General features: G+C 47.6%; 1 protein-coding gene and 1 pseudogene across 1 annotated transcript in view; both read right to left on the bottom strand.

Annotated features, from left to right (window-relative positions):
• LOC119627093 (uncharacterized) overlaps positions 1-12,610 on the bottom strand; it is a 58,945-nt gene extending 46,335 nt beyond the window's left edge. The window contains exons 1-3 of the mRNA XM_073006879.1: positions 11,441-12,610; positions 2,549-2,864; positions 1,589-1,710 (exon numbers count right to left, since the gene is read on the bottom strand). The gene's annotated coding sequence lies outside the window, so the exon portion shown is untranslated. The remainder of the gene's footprint in view (positions 1-1,588; positions 1,711-2,548; positions 2,865-11,440) is intronic.
• On the bottom strand, positions 12,017-17,070 carry LOC140709178 (uncharacterized; annotated as a pseudogene).
• Positions 17,071-17,884: the final 814 nt, after the last annotated feature.

Here is a 17,884-nt window from a genome sequence, read left to right as displayed (position 1 = left end):
AAATCTTCGCAATTTATGTTCTTCTGCTGCGGCTTCAGCCGGTCCCTCTGTTTGGGGTCCCTGACTTCCCGCAACAACCAACCTCTCTGCATTCCTTTCTTATACCCGGAGGAGAGAGGAAGAAGGGAAAGGAGCTGTGGGTGGCTGAATTAGGCCCAGGGATGGCTGTGTCCCAGTCCCGGGACCTGTCCCTGTGCTGTGTTGTGTGGCCACAGGGACTTTACAGATGTGAGGACGTGAAGGCGCCTGAGGTGGAAGATGATCCTGGGTTATCTGGGTGGGTCCAAGGTGGGGTCTTTTCTTTCTTTTTTTTTTTTTTTGAGACAGTCTCGCTCTGTCGCCCAGGCTGGAGTGCAGTGGCGCAATCTTGGTTTACTGCAAGCTCTGTCTCCTGGGTTCACGCCATTCTCCTGCCTCAGCCTCCCAAGTAGCTGCGACTACAGGTACCTGCCACCATGCCCGGCTGATTTTTTGTAGTTTTAGTAGAGACATGGTTTCACCGTGTTAGCCAGGATGGTCTCGATCTCCTGACCTTGTGATCCGCCCGCCTCGGCCTCCCAAAGTGCTGGGATTACAGGCGTGAGCCACCAGGCCTGGCCAAGGTGGGGTCTTTATAAGGGAAAGAAGGAGGCAGGAGGGTCAGAGTGAGAGCAGGAGTGGTGGGGGGAGGGAGAGAAAGGGAGAGAAGGACAGAGGATGAGAGAAGGTGGTGGGGGGAGAGAGAGAGAGAAGAGTGGGAGAGAGATTTGAAGATGCTGGCTCTGGCTCTGGCCAGGAGCCCAGGGCATCCTCTAGAAGCTGGAAAAATCCTGGAAATGGATTCTCCTCAGAGCCCCCAGAAGGAGCCTGGCCCGGCTGGCACCCTGATTTTAGCACTCTACAATTCATTCTGGACGTCTGACTCCAGACCAGGGAATCAGTGTGTGATGTTTTAAGCCTCTGAATTAGGGATCATTTGTGACAGCAGCAGCCACAGCAAAGTCAAACAGAGCCATGGGAGAGACTCCCTAGGATGTCCCGAGGGTCCCTCCCTGGCCCCACCCGCAGAAACACAGGCCTGACCACTGCTGGTGCCCCCACCCCTCTAACACCCTGCTCAGCAGAAACCATGCAGGAGGGGCTGGGTGTGACTGGGCCATGTTCTCTACCCCCACACCTTCTTCTCAGAGAGCAGCTGGAGCCCCAGACCCAGGGAGCCTCCCAGAGAAATTCCCAACACAGGACGTGGTTTTCCAGCTGAGGCTCAGGATCCAATGGAGAAGTGTTTCCCAAAAATGATGCTTCCTCCAAAGATGGCCAGTGACTTTCTGTGCCAAGCATCCGAGAAAATCTCCATGTCCTAGGGCTGCCAGGAGGTCACCTGTGCACATGTCAGAGCCCAAATCCCATCAGTAGTGAGGCCTTGGGTAAAACACATCCCCACTTTTAATTATGAAGAGATGCCTGGCCTCAGCATTGAAAACACCAACTTCCCTCGAGCAGACTTGTTTAATCTCTTAGAAATGATGGAGCACACCAGCCTGAACAACATGGTGAAACCCCATCTCTAATAAAAATACAAAAATTAGCTGGGCATTGTGGCACATACCTGTAATCCCAGCTACTCAGGAGGCTGTAGCAGGAGAATTGGTTGAACGTGGGAGGCAGAGGTTATGGTGAGCCAAGATAGTGCCATTGCACTCCAGCCTGGGCGACACAGTGAGACTCCATCTAAAAAAAAAAAAAAAACAAGAAAGATAGAAATGATGGAGTACCTATTAACCCTTCTTGCACTGGTTCCTGGGGAGCTCTGAGCCTATCTTTGCAAGTGTCCCGAGCCTCTTGCAGGCCTTTTATGTGTGTTTCCTTCCTTGCTTCCTCCTATTTTTCTCACACATCTGAACCAGCTGTCAGGTGAAAAATCAAAGTGGGCCCAAAGTGTAAGAGCTCACGAATTTGATGGTGTTGGAGTGTACTGGACAGTCCAACTCTCAGGGGTGGAGAGTTGGGCAGAGAAGGAGGGCATTCCAGGGGCCAGGGCCAGAAGCAGAGGGGCTCCAGCTCCAGAGTAGGATTTGCAGGCTGAGGAAAGAGAGCCATGGATGGGTAGAGGGTCCAGACCAGGATGGGGACAGAGGGCATATCTGGAGGCTCAGCCAGAAATAGCTCCCTCCAGAAAGTAGGCAGCAAGTCGGGGGTTGAGCTGCAAGGAGGAAGGGAAGGAGGGAGAGAATGGAGGGACCGGTGTTCAGTGAGCCGACTCCTCCTATCCTGGCCTATTTCCCCAGGGGACACCCCGGGGAGGCTGTGATCCTCTCCTCCAGGTTACTTTCCCACTGGTGCCAGGATTCCCCCAACGCCACACTGAGAATCCAGGAGAAGCATCAAATCATATGAGAGATAAGAAATGAAGAGAGGAAGCAGGATTTCTGGTTGACCGTGAGGATGTTCATTGAGGGTTTACTGGGTACAGGGAGAAGGGCTGGATGGCTTGGGATGCAGAGAGATCCCTCCCCTGGGATCCTGCAGCTCCAGGCCCCTGTGGGTGGGGTGAGGGTTGGGAACCTACGAACATTCTGCAGGGGTCACTGTCTTCTCCACGGTGCTCCCTTCATGCGTGACCTGGCAGCTGTAGCTTCTGCGGGACCTCCACTGCTCGGGCGTCAGGCTCAGGTAGCTGCTGGCCGCGTACTTGTTGTTGCTCTGTTTGGAGGGCGTGGTCATCTCCACGCCCTGGGTGATGGGGGTACCATCTGCCTTCCAGGTCACCGTCAAGATTCCTGGATAGAAGTCACTCATGAGACACATCAGTGTGGTCTTGTTGGCTTGGAGCTCCTCAGAGGATGGCGGGAATGGAGTGACCGAGGGAGTGGCCTTGGGCTGACCTGTGTGGACAGAGGAGGGGGTGAGAGACGGCAGAGGGAGAGTGGGGTGTTGTGGAGTGCCTCTCTCTGTCTAAAGTCTCTGGGAGGGTTCATGGTGTGGCCGTCTGGTCCACCCAGGGCTTCTCCTTCCCTCTAAGGTAGAGCGTTTCTACCTTAGAAGCTGGTCTAGTAGTTTGTGATTAGTTTTATGATGTAAATATAAGATTTTTTGTTTGTTTGTTTGTTTGTTGAGACAGGGTCTCACTCCAACACCCAGACTGGAGTGAAGTGGCGCCATCACAGCTCACTGCAGCCTTGATCTCCTGGGCTCAAGTGATCCTCACACCTCAGCCTCCTGAGTAGCTGGGACCACAGGCATGTGCTACCACACCCAGCTAATTTTCGTTTGGTATTTTTTTTGTAGAAATGGGGTCTCACCATGTTGCCCAACTTGGTCTCAAGCTCCTGGACCTCCTAAAGTGCTGGGATTACAGGCATGAGCTACCATGCCCAGCGAGACTATTTTAATTTTCTTTTCTTTTCTTTTTTTGAGATCAAGTCTTGCTCTGTCACCAGGCTGGAGTGCAGAGGTGCAATCTCGGCTCACTGCAACCTCTGCAAAAACCTCCGCCTCCCGGGTTCAAGCGATAGTCCTGCCTCAGCCTCCAAGTAGCTGGGACTACAGGCGCGCACCACCACACTCAGCTAATTTTATATTTTTAGTAGAGACATGGTTTCACCAGGTTGGTCATGATGGTCTTGAACTCCTGACCTCGTGATCCACCCGCCTCGGCCTCCCAAAGTGCTGGAATTACAGGTGTATGCCACCACGCCCAGCCCTTATTTTTTATTTAAAAAAAAAGCAACTTTTTTTTGAGATGGAGTCTTGCTCAGTCACCCAGGCTGAAGTGCAGTGCCACCATCCTGGCTCACTGCAACCTCCACCTCCTGGGTTCAAGCAATTCTCCTGCTTAACCACAAACTTGGTGGCTTAAATCAAGCAGAAATTGACTTCTACAGATCTGCAGGTCAGAGGTCTGAAATGGGCCTCCCTGGGTTGAGGTCAGAGTGTCAGTAGGGCTGCGGTCTTACATGGAGGCCGTAAGAGACAGGCCATTTCCTTGCCTTTTCCAGATTCTACAGGCTGCCCACATTCCTCGGTCCATGGCCCCTTCCTCCTTCCTCAAAAGGCCAGCAGTGATTGGTTGACTCACTCTCATGTTACATTGCTCTGACACCAACTCCCCGCCCCCCTCGGGGTAACACTAGGGCCCACCTAGATAATCCAGGATCATCTCTCTATCTTAAACTCAGCAGCTTAGCTGCTGTGATGCCACCTACACCCCTAACGCCCCCTTGTCATAGAATAGAACATGTTCATAGGTTCTGGGGATTAAGATGTGGATATTTCAGGGGGGCATCATTCTGCCCACCACAGTGGGTTTGTATCAGCCATATTCTTTTGATGTTCAGCGTGTCTCACTTTTAGCCAGTGGGAACCCCTTCTTCTGGCCTCAGAGTTTGTTAGGGATGGTGCCCACCACATTTCTTGGATGGTGCCTTCGCTTTCTGATACAACAGATAACAGAGGTTCCAGGCTCATCTCGCCCACACCTGGAGTCAGGCGCAGGTATATGGGGTGCCTACATGATGGAAATGCAATTGTTTCTTGGATTTTTTTAAAGACTGGGGATGGTAAGTCCACATATTTCAAAAAGAATCATGAATTTCAAATAATTTTCCAATTTAAAATTGATCTTACAGAATTTTGATTTAACTCTTATCTTGTACTCATGTATCTCTTCATTTACACTTAAATTCTTGGTTCTGACCAACAATAACATTGTTCTTTTTTGTTTTACCTGACTATATATATACCTATATATATATGAAATAATTGTTTATATGAAATACTTTTGAAATAAAAATAATATTAGTCTTAACAGTAAAGCTTCTGAATAAAATTAAAATTTCTTTGCAGCTCTATCCTTAAATGTAGAGGAGAATGTGCCCCTATCTTACTTCTTTCTAGCTATCTACCTCAGAGAAAGGCTCACATATAGACCCAAAGGCACCTGTGTAAGAACATTTACTGCAATTGCACTTGCGCTTTTGAGCACAGGGTTAAGTAGATCAGCATTCTGACATCTCATGCAGCAATTCCAAACACTGACAAGGTCTATACACTGCTGACGAGGAAAAGCTCCACACGCACCACCAGGTGAAAAAGGCAAAAGCCATAAATGGATTTACTAATGTGTTCCTGACAAATACAACTCTGCCCCAAGCTGAGCTCAACAACCTTTCTGGGTAGGGGTTAGGTATGCAACCTGCTCCATTAATTTTCCATCACAATTTAGAATGAACTGCTAATGAGTGCCAAGTTTAATATTAAAAATCCTTTATGGGCCAGGCACAATGGCTCATGCCTATAATCCCAACACTTTGGGAGGCTGAGGCAGTTGAATCACTTGAGGCCAGGAGTTCGAGACCAGCCTGGGCAACGTGGCAAGACCCTGTCTCTACAAAAAATACAAAAATATTAGCCAGATGTTGTGGTGCACATCTGTAGTCCCAGCTACTCAGGAGGCTGAGGCAGGATAATTGGTTGAACGTGGGAGGCGGAGGTTGCAGTGAGCCGAGATCACACCACTGCACTCCAGCCTGGGCAACAGAATGAGACTGTCTCACAAAAAAAAAAAAAATCCTTTGTGTATCGAGAGTAACTGACAAACGTATTCAAGTCAAGGATACTCATTCACCCACTGGCAGGGATGGAGATGAATTTTAATTAAGAATGCACCTAAAATCACAAAAAGATGTTTGGGGTAAGAAAATATTGAGAACCCACAACATGTAGCTTTTCTCAAGTTATAACACTGCCATCATTATTAATAACAATCTTATTACTTAACATGGAATCTATGACATCTTTTCTTCTAGAGAATTATTAATGTATTTATTATTAAGTTAACGTGGCCAGTGAAATTATGCTACTGGAGCACTTCCTCAGACCCCTGCAGTTGATAATCTTTACTGAATGAATACAATGCATTTTAAAATTCTGTACTAATGTCTGAAATTGACAGTGCTCCTCTATTCAAATCCATGAGTCCCCCCTCCTCATAAAATAAGATTCACCGGGAAAAAGACAGTCTGAAGGCTTTTCTGAAAATATGCTGAATTTGGATTCAGAAAACCTGGGTTTGAAGCTCAACTGTGCCATTTGTTATCAATGCGACCTTGAGCAATTAGCTTCTCCCTGAACCTGAATTTCCTTCTAAAATAAGATGACGAGTATTACGGAGCCATTTCCAAGAATCTCTAAATAAAGAAAAAAGCTTGCTCTCTGAGAATAAAAACTTTAAATCAATACATAACACAAAGGGCCGAGAAATGCCAAAGTTTTCTGGTGTGGGCAGCTTTGGCAGCGGTTTCATGAACTATATTCTCAAATCCAGCAGAGGCGTGCCCAGCAGCTACAACAGGAAACGTGAAAATACGGAAAGATGACTTGTCCCGAGGCCACCCATAGTCAGGGATTTCAAGTACTGGACATCCAGTGTAAGCCGCTCCCGTGGAGCGTGACTCGGTCCCAAGTAACCATCTGACTCATCCACATGGGTCTGTGCTCGCTACACCACCTTCCGACGGTCATGTAGCAAGGGCGACCCATGAGAGAGAGCTCTAGCCACACAGACGCTGGGCACGGAGGCTCCTACAGGAGCCAGTGTTCAATGCAATGTAGCAAACTGGACATTCTAGCTATGGTGTAGCTTTTCAGGTAAATCTACTGCATGAGTTCGCGCACTTTTGGGAGGGGGAGGCTCTCACTTAATAGGATTCTCAAAAGGGTCTTTAACCTTAAAATAAGAACCAGAGGCCTATAGGAAGAGAATAATTTAGTCAGGCGGACTTGGCTGATTATGTGAGTTTCACAATAAGAGACAGATGCTTAGTACAGTGATACAATAAAATCTAGTTTCTGAGTCTGGAAGGCTGAAAGCTACTCCCTGCACCACAGTCAAGATACTAGTATCTAAGGAGAAAACCAATTGTCCTCAAATACATAAAATATACCTCTCAATGTCTCCACATGGATGAAGCTGGAGTAATTTTTTGTCCTTTTTAAAATTTCTACCTATTACCAAGCATAATTATAAAACCTAAAAAGAGTTAATACATATAAAACTATAAAACACTATCTACAAATCTTAGTGGGGTTTTCTTAAACTCTAAGTAAATGACCATCTACTGTAAAAACATGAAATAAATGACCATCTACTGTAATAAACACAAAATAAATGACAAATTACAATTTATGTTTTGAATTTGTACCCTAATGAAAAAGAAGAGCACTACTGCTGTCTTACACATAGAAATACTCCTATCAATAATAAGGAATACTTTCTTTCTAAAGGCTATTTGTGCTTCCAACATGGACTTTTCAGTTCAAAATTAGGCTATGAGCACAGGAGAATGAAGACACAGAAAACTCTACAGCCTAAACAGAGAGGATTTTTTTTTTTTTTTTTTTGAGACGGAGTCTCCCTCTGTCACCCAGGCTGGAGTGCAGTGGCACCATCTGCAAGCTCCGCCTCCCGTGTTCACACCATTCTCCTGCCTCAGCCTCCCGAGTAGCTGGGACTACAGGTGCCCGCCACCACGCCCAGCTAATTTTTTTGCTTTTTTAGTGGAGACAAGGTTTCACCGTGTTAGCCAGGATGGTCTCGATCTCCTGACCTCGTGATCCACCTGTCTCAGCCTCCCAAAGTGCTGGGATTACAGGCGTGAGCCACTGTGCCCGGCCTGTTTTCTACTTATCTTAGTGGCTTTGGCTTTAGTTGTGTAATGTAGCCACTTACATAGTAATAGTCACTCCTTGGGCTGTGTTAGGATTCTGTTACATTGAGATTATCAGGTAAAACATCTTGCAAAATTCTTTCTACCACTGGATGGCAGTTAGTAGCCTACATATTTGATTTGGAGGTTGGGGGTTAGGGAATTTCTAGATCCTTTAAGAAAGTTAATTGCATGTTAAAATGCCTCAGCATAATGACTTAAATGGCTGATATGACTTCATGCTGTTGGTAAAATGGATTAGAGTCAAAAGGTTTTTGATAGGAGTTTCTATTTCAGCTTCATTAAAGAGCAAGCCATGTGACCACCAGTTTTTGGTATTCTTGAAAGAGATGCTCAGATTTGCATTTTTAATATCTGAATGAGAAGCTTACATTTTAATTTGTCTTTAGTGATTTTTTTTTATTTCCAGCAAATTATTTGCAGTCACTATTCTTTGTGCTTCCTTATTTTAGTTACTTTGCCTTTTCCAGTTTTAAACAGAAGAGCATCAGAATGAAATATCTAGCTAATTTAAATGAAACACTGGGTTTGCAGCTTCCTGCTATTACAGGAGAGTTTCAGAAAATGGAACATTCTGCCTAGGGGAGATTTTGCTTCTTTGAGATGGCAAGAGGCAAACATTTTGTTATGCTGACACATTATTCAGTTAACCAACCAATGAGTGCAAATCCTGGAAAAGCTGACTATTTATCCAGATGGCATAGCTGCTTTAGTTTACTGAAATGTTTTGTTGAGCTAGTGTAGCTGATAATGGGCCCTATTGGGAGTAGTAGACTGTGACCCACAGACTCCCTGTGCAGGCCCAGTTAAAACAGGAGCATTTAGATGTGCAGGCCAGTTGTTTTATGTCACATTGGAAAAGAAATGCTTTTATTTAAGTAAAGTCTAATTCATAAGCAAAGGCCCACGAAAGGTCAACATCTTAAGCCCTGGAGCAATTCAGACGACTTTTACTGTAGGCTGTATTACTCTGTTACTCTTTTTTAAAAAACAGAATGAAATTCAGATGACTCGAAATCACACATAGTTGAAAGAGGTTGAGTAACGTGAACTTCATCTTTCCCCTGGAGTCTCATTTCTGTTTACTGGACATTGCAAATGTTGGATCACCTATTGCAAAGCTTGTCCTTTCAAAGTATTCATACAATATGATAGGAAGGGCTGAAATGACATTTTAAAGATTCTTTATAATTTTCAAGGAGGACTGACAGTCCTTAAAGGACATTTATGATACCGTTTATGACATGAACTCAGTGCATAGTTGTAGAGCCATTTCTATGAGCCAGGCACAGGGATACTATGACAAACCCAGTCACAGCCCCTTCCTTCATGGAGTTTATAGACTAGTGTGAAATGCACAGAGTCGAGCCAAGAAGCATGTTTGCTTTAAAGTGTAATTGCTTGAAGATTTTATTTAACCACAAACAAATAGTGTATGGATGACTCTTATTATTCTATATGCATAGAATATAGAATAACAAAGAATGAATATAGAATATAGGATAATGCATAGAACACATGATGTTTGGTGTTACAGTAATTTGTTAGTGATTACCTTTGAAGATCTATCTAAACATAGTCTCCATAGTGATACCATAGTTTGCATCTTTCTGTTTGTGTAGCCACCGCAAGTGGCCTAGTTTTCTTCATTAGTGGACACGGAATTTATTCAGTAATTGTCTAGCTTCAATCACTAAGTGATTGGTGCATAACTTGAAATATTCCTCTCCAGGCCGGGCGCGGTGGCTCATGCCTGTAATCCCAGCACTTTGGGAGGCTGAGGTGGGCGGATCACAAGGTAATTTCTCAATTTTAAAATGCCATGAGAAATATGCTGGCTGTCACTCTGCCTTAAAAGCATTACCAAAGAATACCACTGAAAAACAAAGGCATTCATACAAGGAAGCGAACACCCTAAGCACATAAGTACATTCTTAAGAGGGACACTAAAAAAGCAAAAGTCACATTACGTTCCAAATACCAAGGGGGGAAAAAAAAACTGAACAGAAGTTCCTAACTTTAGTAATATTATATTCTACTCCCCCCAAAAAAAACTGCCCATGAGTTGAGATTTATCAATTATATATATAGAAACCCTACATATTTAGGACTCCCTGCCTTTGGGGGGTGGGGGGGCACTAGGAAAGGCAAGAGAAAAAGGAATTAAGCCTTTTTCTACCACATTTATAGAAATGGACAGTTTTTTCGGTGAAATTTAGGTTTGATATAGGAGTTCTTATTCTCTAAGTAAGTTTCCCACTTGCCGGAAATTTTAAGCAGCACTGATTTTTTCAATTAGCTTCAGATCTGCTACACTCTGGAATAGGGGTGTTAAACTCACGACATCGCAGACAGGTTTGCACTTTTCCCTGATTTTCACTACTTGGCATTGCCTATTAAAGAGTAGCACACCCTGCAAGACCAACAAGAGGCCTGGGCTAAGGAGGAAAAGGAGGCCAAAAATATCCAGCAAGCAAGTCTTCATTTGCACAGTTTAGCTTTTCACAACAAATAACAAGGGGACTGGTATTCTCTGTATCATAGGGCTCATAGATGGACTTGTAAAAAGATCAGATGATGATCACTTAGCATTAGGTAACATTTAAGCAATCTCGGCGCCTAACGCTTGAAGGACTGATGATTTCAAATGGACAGTAACTTTGGTGTAGATTCCAATATTTTACAGAATTGCATGGTTTCAAATTCACCATAAAGAAAATGCCTCTTTTGAGCATCAATTCCAAGAGCTATTTAGCATCAAGGAACCGCATTAGCTGTACAACTCATGATGGTGTTAATTAGGAAAAAGGAGCTAGAGGAAAAAAAAAATCCATCGCTGAAGCCTTGATACACTATTTAAAACTCACCATTAACCTGACGAACTATTTTTTCTGGGGAAGTGCTAATGATATGAACCAGCAAAAAAATTTACTAGTTCCTTAATAATAAATCATTTGAGAGAAAATTGCAACTTGGTATGGACCTCACCGAGCCCCTCGCCAATTCAATCGAGCCCTCCTTTGATAATTTAACAACAAATTCCTGTCCGGAATCACCCATTCAAGTGACTTAAGTGACTCCCGTTTCAATTTTTTAATGAAGTGCCACCAGTAGATCTACAAGTTGAGGAAAGTAGCTCAGGGGACACACTTGACACCAAAAAGAATATTGAGTGGGTCAAAATCCTGCCTGGGCACAAAATAGAAGAGCCTAAAAAGGTGACTAGACTTAGCGACTTCAAGAAGAGCAAGCACTGAAAACAGCAGTTTACCTCGGACGATAAGCAACAAGCCTGCAGTCCCCAGGTAAGCGGCCCAGAGGGAGGTGAGAGGATGGAGTTGGAAAGGGGGACCGCAGAGCCCGAGAAGAAGGAGCGACCAGAATGGAGCCCAAAGGAGTGACAGGCAAGGAGTCGACAGGGACCACACCAATACAACAGGTAGAACCATGGAATGGAAGAGGACAGGACAGGACAGGACAGGGCAGGGCTGGTCGGGAGGGAGCCACAGGGATGGAGCCACAGGGATGGAGCTGGTTCAGCCAAGTCATAACCAGCCCCTGGCAGGGGCGCTCGCTGCGCGCAGGGTGCCGCGCTGGGCACTTCGGAGCGCTCTCTCCCCTAGTACCCCCCACCGGCTCTCCGATGCCCCATTTCAGAGACTGGAACGACAAGGCTGGCCCCGCATCGCCCGCTCCGCGGTGCCACCCTCACTGGGACAGCGACGGATCAGCACCTTAGCCTCGCAGACCCAGGGGGTCGCTGGCAGCCGCGTGGGGGCCGGCGCGGGCCGGAGCAACTGGTGCCTGGGCTCGGGCAGGACGGTCCTCTTGCTGGCGCGGGCGCAGGGGTCGCATTGCTCTTCTCCATGGCCATCAGGTAACTGGCATCGGCCAGCACGGCCTCCAGGTCCGCCATGTTGGCGAGCTTTGGCATCAGCGGCGGTTACTCCGGACCCGGATGGGATGAGCAACCGCCGCCGCCGCGCCCCAAGCAGTAGCCCGCAGGGGTCGCCGCGCGCCTCCTGGCTCCGCCCCCTCGCGCATGGTCCGCTGCTCTTCCTCGAGGATCTACTCGCAGCGCGCCCCTGACGGTCGGTGCCCCTCAGTGCACAGTCCTAGCGGCCAGCCTCGTCCTGTGCCTCCCGAACAAATCTCTACTGTCGCCCTCCCCTCAGGGTGGCCAGGAGGGACCCCTCTTCCTCCCCCACCTCCCCATCGGCCTCTGCCTTGTTCGGTGCCCCGACCTCCCTACCCCAGTTCCATGTGCTCATATGCCCATCCTCTCATCCAGAAAAGCCCTGGGCCAGATACTACCCAAGGGGCATCGGGGAGGCCTCTGCTCCCTGGACATAGTAGTTCTCAAACTGGACAGTGTCAATCAGCATCCTCCGGGAGGTCTGGGGTGGCCCCAGAAATGCATGTCCCCGCAGGTGATGATGAAGCCCCTGCTCTGTCTGGTCCCAGCTACCCATGAACAGCGCCCAGCGGGCCGGGCCCCCAACGTCGCTCCTGACCCTGAACATACCCCCAAACCCCCCGTGAGAATTCAGCGAAGAGTAAAAGCTGGAGAAAGTTGCCTGTCTCAGGCTAAGGAGAGCCAAGTGGGTTGAGGGTTTCCCCACTAGGAACAGAGATGCCCTTAGGGAGCCCTGTGATGGAAGAGCTCTCAACTTCAGAAGGTCACCACTCCCGGCCAGGTGGTGGCTCACGCCTGTAATCCCAGCACTTTGGGAGGCCGAAGCGGTCGGATCATTAGGTCAGGAGATCCAGACCATCCCGGCTAACACGGTGAAACCCTGTCTCTACTAAAAATACAAAAAATTAGCCAGGCGCGGTGGTGGGCGCCTATAGTCCCAGCTACTCGGGAAGCTGAGGCAGGAGAATGGCGTGAACCTGGGAGCCGGAGCTTGTAGTGAGCCGAGATCGCGCCACTACACTCTAGCCTGGGCGACAGAGCGAGACTCCCTCTCAAAAAAAAAAAAAAGCTATATTTCCAAACATATATATATATATTTTGTACACCAGTACCCTTGTATAATAAAATATCTACTTTTCGTTCATTTGTTTCAATGCACTACACTTCATCTACAATTTCATTACGTGTATACAGCAAATAGGCAAGCATGGCTTTTACAACCTTAATGATTTTTTTCTATACAGGGAGATTTAAAAAAAATATGTGAACAGTTTGCTCAGTAATGTGGCATGTGACACGTAATGCATGTACCTTGTTCTCTTTTTTTTTTTTTTTTTTTTTTTTTTTTTGAGACAGAGTCTGGCTCTGTCACCCAGTCTGGAGTGCAGTGGTGCGATCTCAGCTCACTGCAAGCTCTGTCTCCGGGGTTCACGCCATTCACCTACCTCAGCCTCCCAACTAGCTGGGACTACAGGCACCCGCCACCACGCCTGGCTAATTTTTTGTATTTTTAGTAGAGACAGGGTTTCACCGTGTTAGCCAGGATGGTCTCGATTTCCTGACCTCCTGATCTGCCCGCCTCGGCTTCCCAAAGTACTGTTTGACTGTAAATCCTCTAGGTCCAAGGATTCTCCCAACAAAATTAAAATCTGGGTATTCTTTTACAGGCACATAAAGTTTTTCTTGTAACTGAACAATAGGTCCTACAGCATCAGGCAATTCTGCACTCCTTTTCTCTGTACTGCCATTCAATGTGTCATTGTACATGTCTTTCCGACTCTGCTCATTTCTTCACAACTTGAGGCAACAGCAGCAGCTTTCTAGCATATGGAAATATTCCAGGTTTTTCCCTCCAGTTCCCCTTGTGGAGACACGCCACAAAATGGAACAGAGAGGAGAAGCGAGTGTCTTGCTCCAGCTCTGCTGCCAACTTGTCTTGAGACATAGGCAAGTCACAAATGCTCCCGATCTCAGTCTCTGCACCTTGGTCCAGCAGCCGCTCAAGACGGTTGAAGATCCCGCAGAAGTTGGGCAGGCTGCTCACGAGCTTCTTGTCGTTCTTCAGCTGCATCAGGTAATCTGAGGTGGGCTTCGGCCTCTGGGTCATTTCCATTTCCCTGGCCATATTCCAGGCTCTGCAGGTCACTCCGCCCCCGGCCACCGGAGAGGAGGGAGGGGCAGGGGCAAGCCCCGGTCGCGGGCCGCTGGAGACTCCCGCTCCGCTCCGCGCCGGCTCCCGCGCCGAGTCCCCGGGGGCTGCGGCCACCAGGCGCTCGTCCGCCTCACTTTCCGCCCTGGCCCGACGCGCTCCCGGCCGCCGCCGCTCTAGGCCGCCCAGCTCTGCGCCTCCCTCACAAGGCCTGCAGGCGGGTGGGAGGCGGGTCTCAGCTGACCGAATGCGGGCGCGGGCCACAGGCCGCTGGCTCCAGACGAGAAGGAGCCGGGGCCACCTCTCGCTCGGTTGGTCGCGCCAGCTCAGCACGGCCGCCTCTGTGCTGGGGGGTCTCTCTGGGCTGGTCCCCGCCACGGCGCCGCTGCAGCTGCTGCCGCTCTCTGACTGCGCTCCTCCTCTTCTTCCTCACTCGCTTGGCGACGGAGTTGGCGGCGGCAGGGGCTTCCACTTTTAATTTTTTGTGGATACACAGTAGATGTATACATTTATGGGGCATATGAGCTATTTTGATAGAGGCATGCAATGCATAATAATCACATTGGGGTAAATTGGGTATCCATCCCCTCCAGCAATTATCCTTTGTGTTTCAAACAATCCAATTATAATACTTTAGTTATTTTTAAATGTACAATTACATTATTATTGACTATAGCCACCCTATTGTGCTACCAAATACTACATTTTACTCATTCTATTTTTTTATACCCTTAACCATCCCGTCTTTCTCCCCTAACCTCACCCTGCCACCTACCCTTCCTAGTCGCTGGTAACCATCCTTCTACTCTCTCTCTCCATAAATTCAATTGTTTTAATTTTTAGCTCGCACAAATGAGAACATCCCCATGTTCAAGTTTTAGACGCATAATAATTACGTTAAACACCTTATAGTACCAAGCGCTTCACTGATGCTAACAGGTTAATCTCCACAACAACCTCTAAAGGAAGTACTGCTATTATCTCCATTTTTTCTGGATGAAAACACAGCGTCCTTAAGTTACTTGCTCAGTTGCCCAGCCCATAAATTACAGATTTGGGATCTGAACCCAGTCAGCCCAGTTGCAGGGTTCTTGCTCTCGGCAGGGTCACAGCTCCCTCAAGGAGAGGTGAAGTAACATAGCTCCGGATGCATGTGGGCTATTCAGGGCAGCATGGTGCACAGCAGCAGCGACTGGAAGCAACGCAAGTGTCCATCAAAACGGGACTGTGGGCGAGTGGATCACAAGGTCAGGAGTTCAAGACCAGCCTGGCCAAGATGGTGAAACCCGTCTCTGCTAAAAATACAAAAATTAGCCAGGTGTGGTGGCAGGCGCCTGTAATTCCAGCTACTCGGGAAGCTGAAGCAGGAGAATCACTTGAACCCGGGGGTCGGAAGTTGCAGTGAGCCAAGATCACGCCACTAGAGCCAAGATCAGAACAAGACTCCGTCTCAGAACAACAACAACAACAAAATGAGACCGGATTAATAACTTGCATTATACCTCTGCGTGAGACACTGCACACCAGCTAAGATGAATGATCTAAATCTACTATATGTGGCAACATACAGTTGACCCTTCAAACATGGGTTTGAACTGTGTGGGTCCACTTATTCCTGGATTTTCTTCCATCTCTGCCACTCCTGAGACAGCAACACCAAAGCTTCCTCTTTTCCTCCTCATCTGCCTACTCAATATAGAGATGACCAGAAGGAAGAGCTTGATGATGATCCACTTCCACTTAACAAATACTAAATACATATTCTCCTCCTTCAGATTTTCTTAATAACGTTTGCTTTTCTCCAGCTTACTTTATTGCAAGAATACAATATAGAATACCTACAACATACAAAATATGTGTTGTTCCACTGTTTATGGTGTTGGCAAGTCTTCTGTTCAATGGAAGTGAAGTTTTGGGGGCAGTCAAAAGTTACAGGGGGATTTTTGACTGCATGAAGGAGTCAGTGCCCCTCCCTCCCTCATTGTTCAAGAGTCAGCTGTAAGTCTTGGAAACATAATGTTTTTGTTTTTGAGACAGTCTCACTCTGTTGCCCAGGCTGGGTTGCAGTGACATGATCTCAGCTCACTGCAACCTCCACCTCCTGGGTTCAAGGAACTCTCCTGCCTTAACCTCCTGAGTAGCTGGGATTACAGGCGCCTACCACCATGTCTGGCTAACTTTAGTATTTTTAGTACAGACAGGGTTCCACCATGTTGGGCGGGCTGGTCTCAAACTCCTGACCTCAAGTAATCCACCTGCCTCAGCCTCCCAAAGTGCTGGGATTACACGCGTGAGTCACCTGGACCGGCCTTGGAAACACAATGTTTAAGAGAAAATTGCAATTTACTAAATGATACATAGAATTTAACATTTATGGAAAGTGTGGAAGCAATACTATATATTGTTTGTGGTTAGGCACATGTACTTAAAGTTAAAAAAAAAGGTACAAAAATTAAAGTAAGAGGAGAAAAGGGAATGGTGTCAGGGAAGTACCCAGCAGGCTTCCACTGTATATGTAACATTTTGTTTCTAATCAAAAGAATGTCTGAAACAAGAAATTTACAAATGTGCTTTGAAAAGTACAGGCTGGGCCCTATGGCTTACACCTGTGATCCCAGCACTTTGGGAGGCTGAGGTGGGCAGATTGCTTGAGGCCAGGAGTTCCAGACCAGCCATTAATAACATGGTGAAAACCCTTCTCTACTAAAAATACAAAAAAATTAGCCAGGCAGGGTGGCGCACACCTGTAAAGCCAGCTACACAGGAGGCTGAGGCACGAGAATTGTTTGAATCCAGGAGGTAGAGGCTGCAGTGAACTGAGATCACACCACTGCACTCTGGCCTGGGTGACAGAGCACGACTCTTGTGTCAAAAGAAAGGAAAGGTGCAAAAGACGGGACCACATTGCACACTGAGACTGCTGTGATCCCAGATCCCCCTTACAAGGAATGGGGGCACTGGGGAAATCCTGCCCCATCCTCAGCATGCCCCCGCCTGGATAGCACAGGTGGTTGGCCTCTCTCACTCACCAAAGACAGCTTCCAGCCTTTTCCCTCTTTCCCCAACTCCTCATACTAGACAGAGGGAATGTTCCCCAGGGCCAATTGTGCCAGGTGACTCCCTTCCTCAGAATTCTCCCATGGCTCCCCAGTGCCCTCAGAAGCAAGCCCACACTCCTTTCCAGGGTCAACATTTACCTCCACAACCTGGGCCCTGCTGCTTTGCCAGCCTCACCTGTCACCATTCTCGTTCCCACACCCTGCAGAAGCCACGTCAGATGCATGCAGAGCCACCTCCATTCCCTCTCGCCCAGTAGTTTTTCTCACCTTGATAATTTTGCACCTGTGACCCCCTTTTCTGGAAAAGGCCCTCACCCCCCGCCAGCCTTGTCGGTCAGATGCCTGGAGTCCTCACCACCATGCACAGTGCATCCTAGGAGAAGTCCGACAGGCCATGCCAGGAGACTGGCATCGGCCACCACTCGATGAAGGAAGAGTCGGCCATTTCCCACGGCCCCATCACACTTTCCCGGAGTTCCCAGACTCATTGTGGTTGTTGTTGTTCGCTGACAACTCACATGTACAATCAGTGGTAAAATTCAGCTTCTTTCATTCAATACCAAATGAACGTCACGAAAATAGCTTCGTAAGACAAAAGGACAAAATGACACTTTTTTTCCCCCTAAGTCCAAAAATGTCCCCTCTGGCTAACCAAAAGGGTACCTGTTCCATCTGCTCTTTCTGTCCTGCCTCCTCCTCCTCTTTCCAGCAGCATGGCCTTGAGCAAATCATCTCCCCCTTTCTGAGCCTCAGGGGCTCCCGTAGAAAATGGGAGTAAGCCACAGGTGGTGATAGGTTGGAGCGTGAGGAAATCAGCCAGCAATCACTTAATAAATGCCTCCTGTCAGCCTGTCATGGTACGCGGTGGCGGTGACGCAATGGCGAACAAGATGTGCTTCACTGAGCTTTCATTCTAACAGGGAAACCAACATTAAAGAAAAATTGAAGGCTGGGTGCCATGGCTCACACCTGTAATCCCAGCACTTTGGGAGACCGAGATGGGAAGATTGAGCTGAGCCCAGGAGTTTGAGACCAGCCTGGGCAACAGAGGGAG

Source organism: Chlorocebus sabaeus, chromosome 19, assembly GCF_047675955.1.
Source record: "Chlorocebus sabaeus isolate Y175 chromosome 19, mChlSab1.0.hap1, whole genome shotgun sequence".
In the NCBI taxonomy this organism is placed as follows: Eukaryota; Metazoa; Chordata; class Mammalia; order Primates; family Cercopithecidae; genus Chlorocebus; species Chlorocebus sabaeus.
Note: the sequence above shows the minus strand (reverse complement) of the source record. Positions and strands in the feature narration are given on the sequence as shown.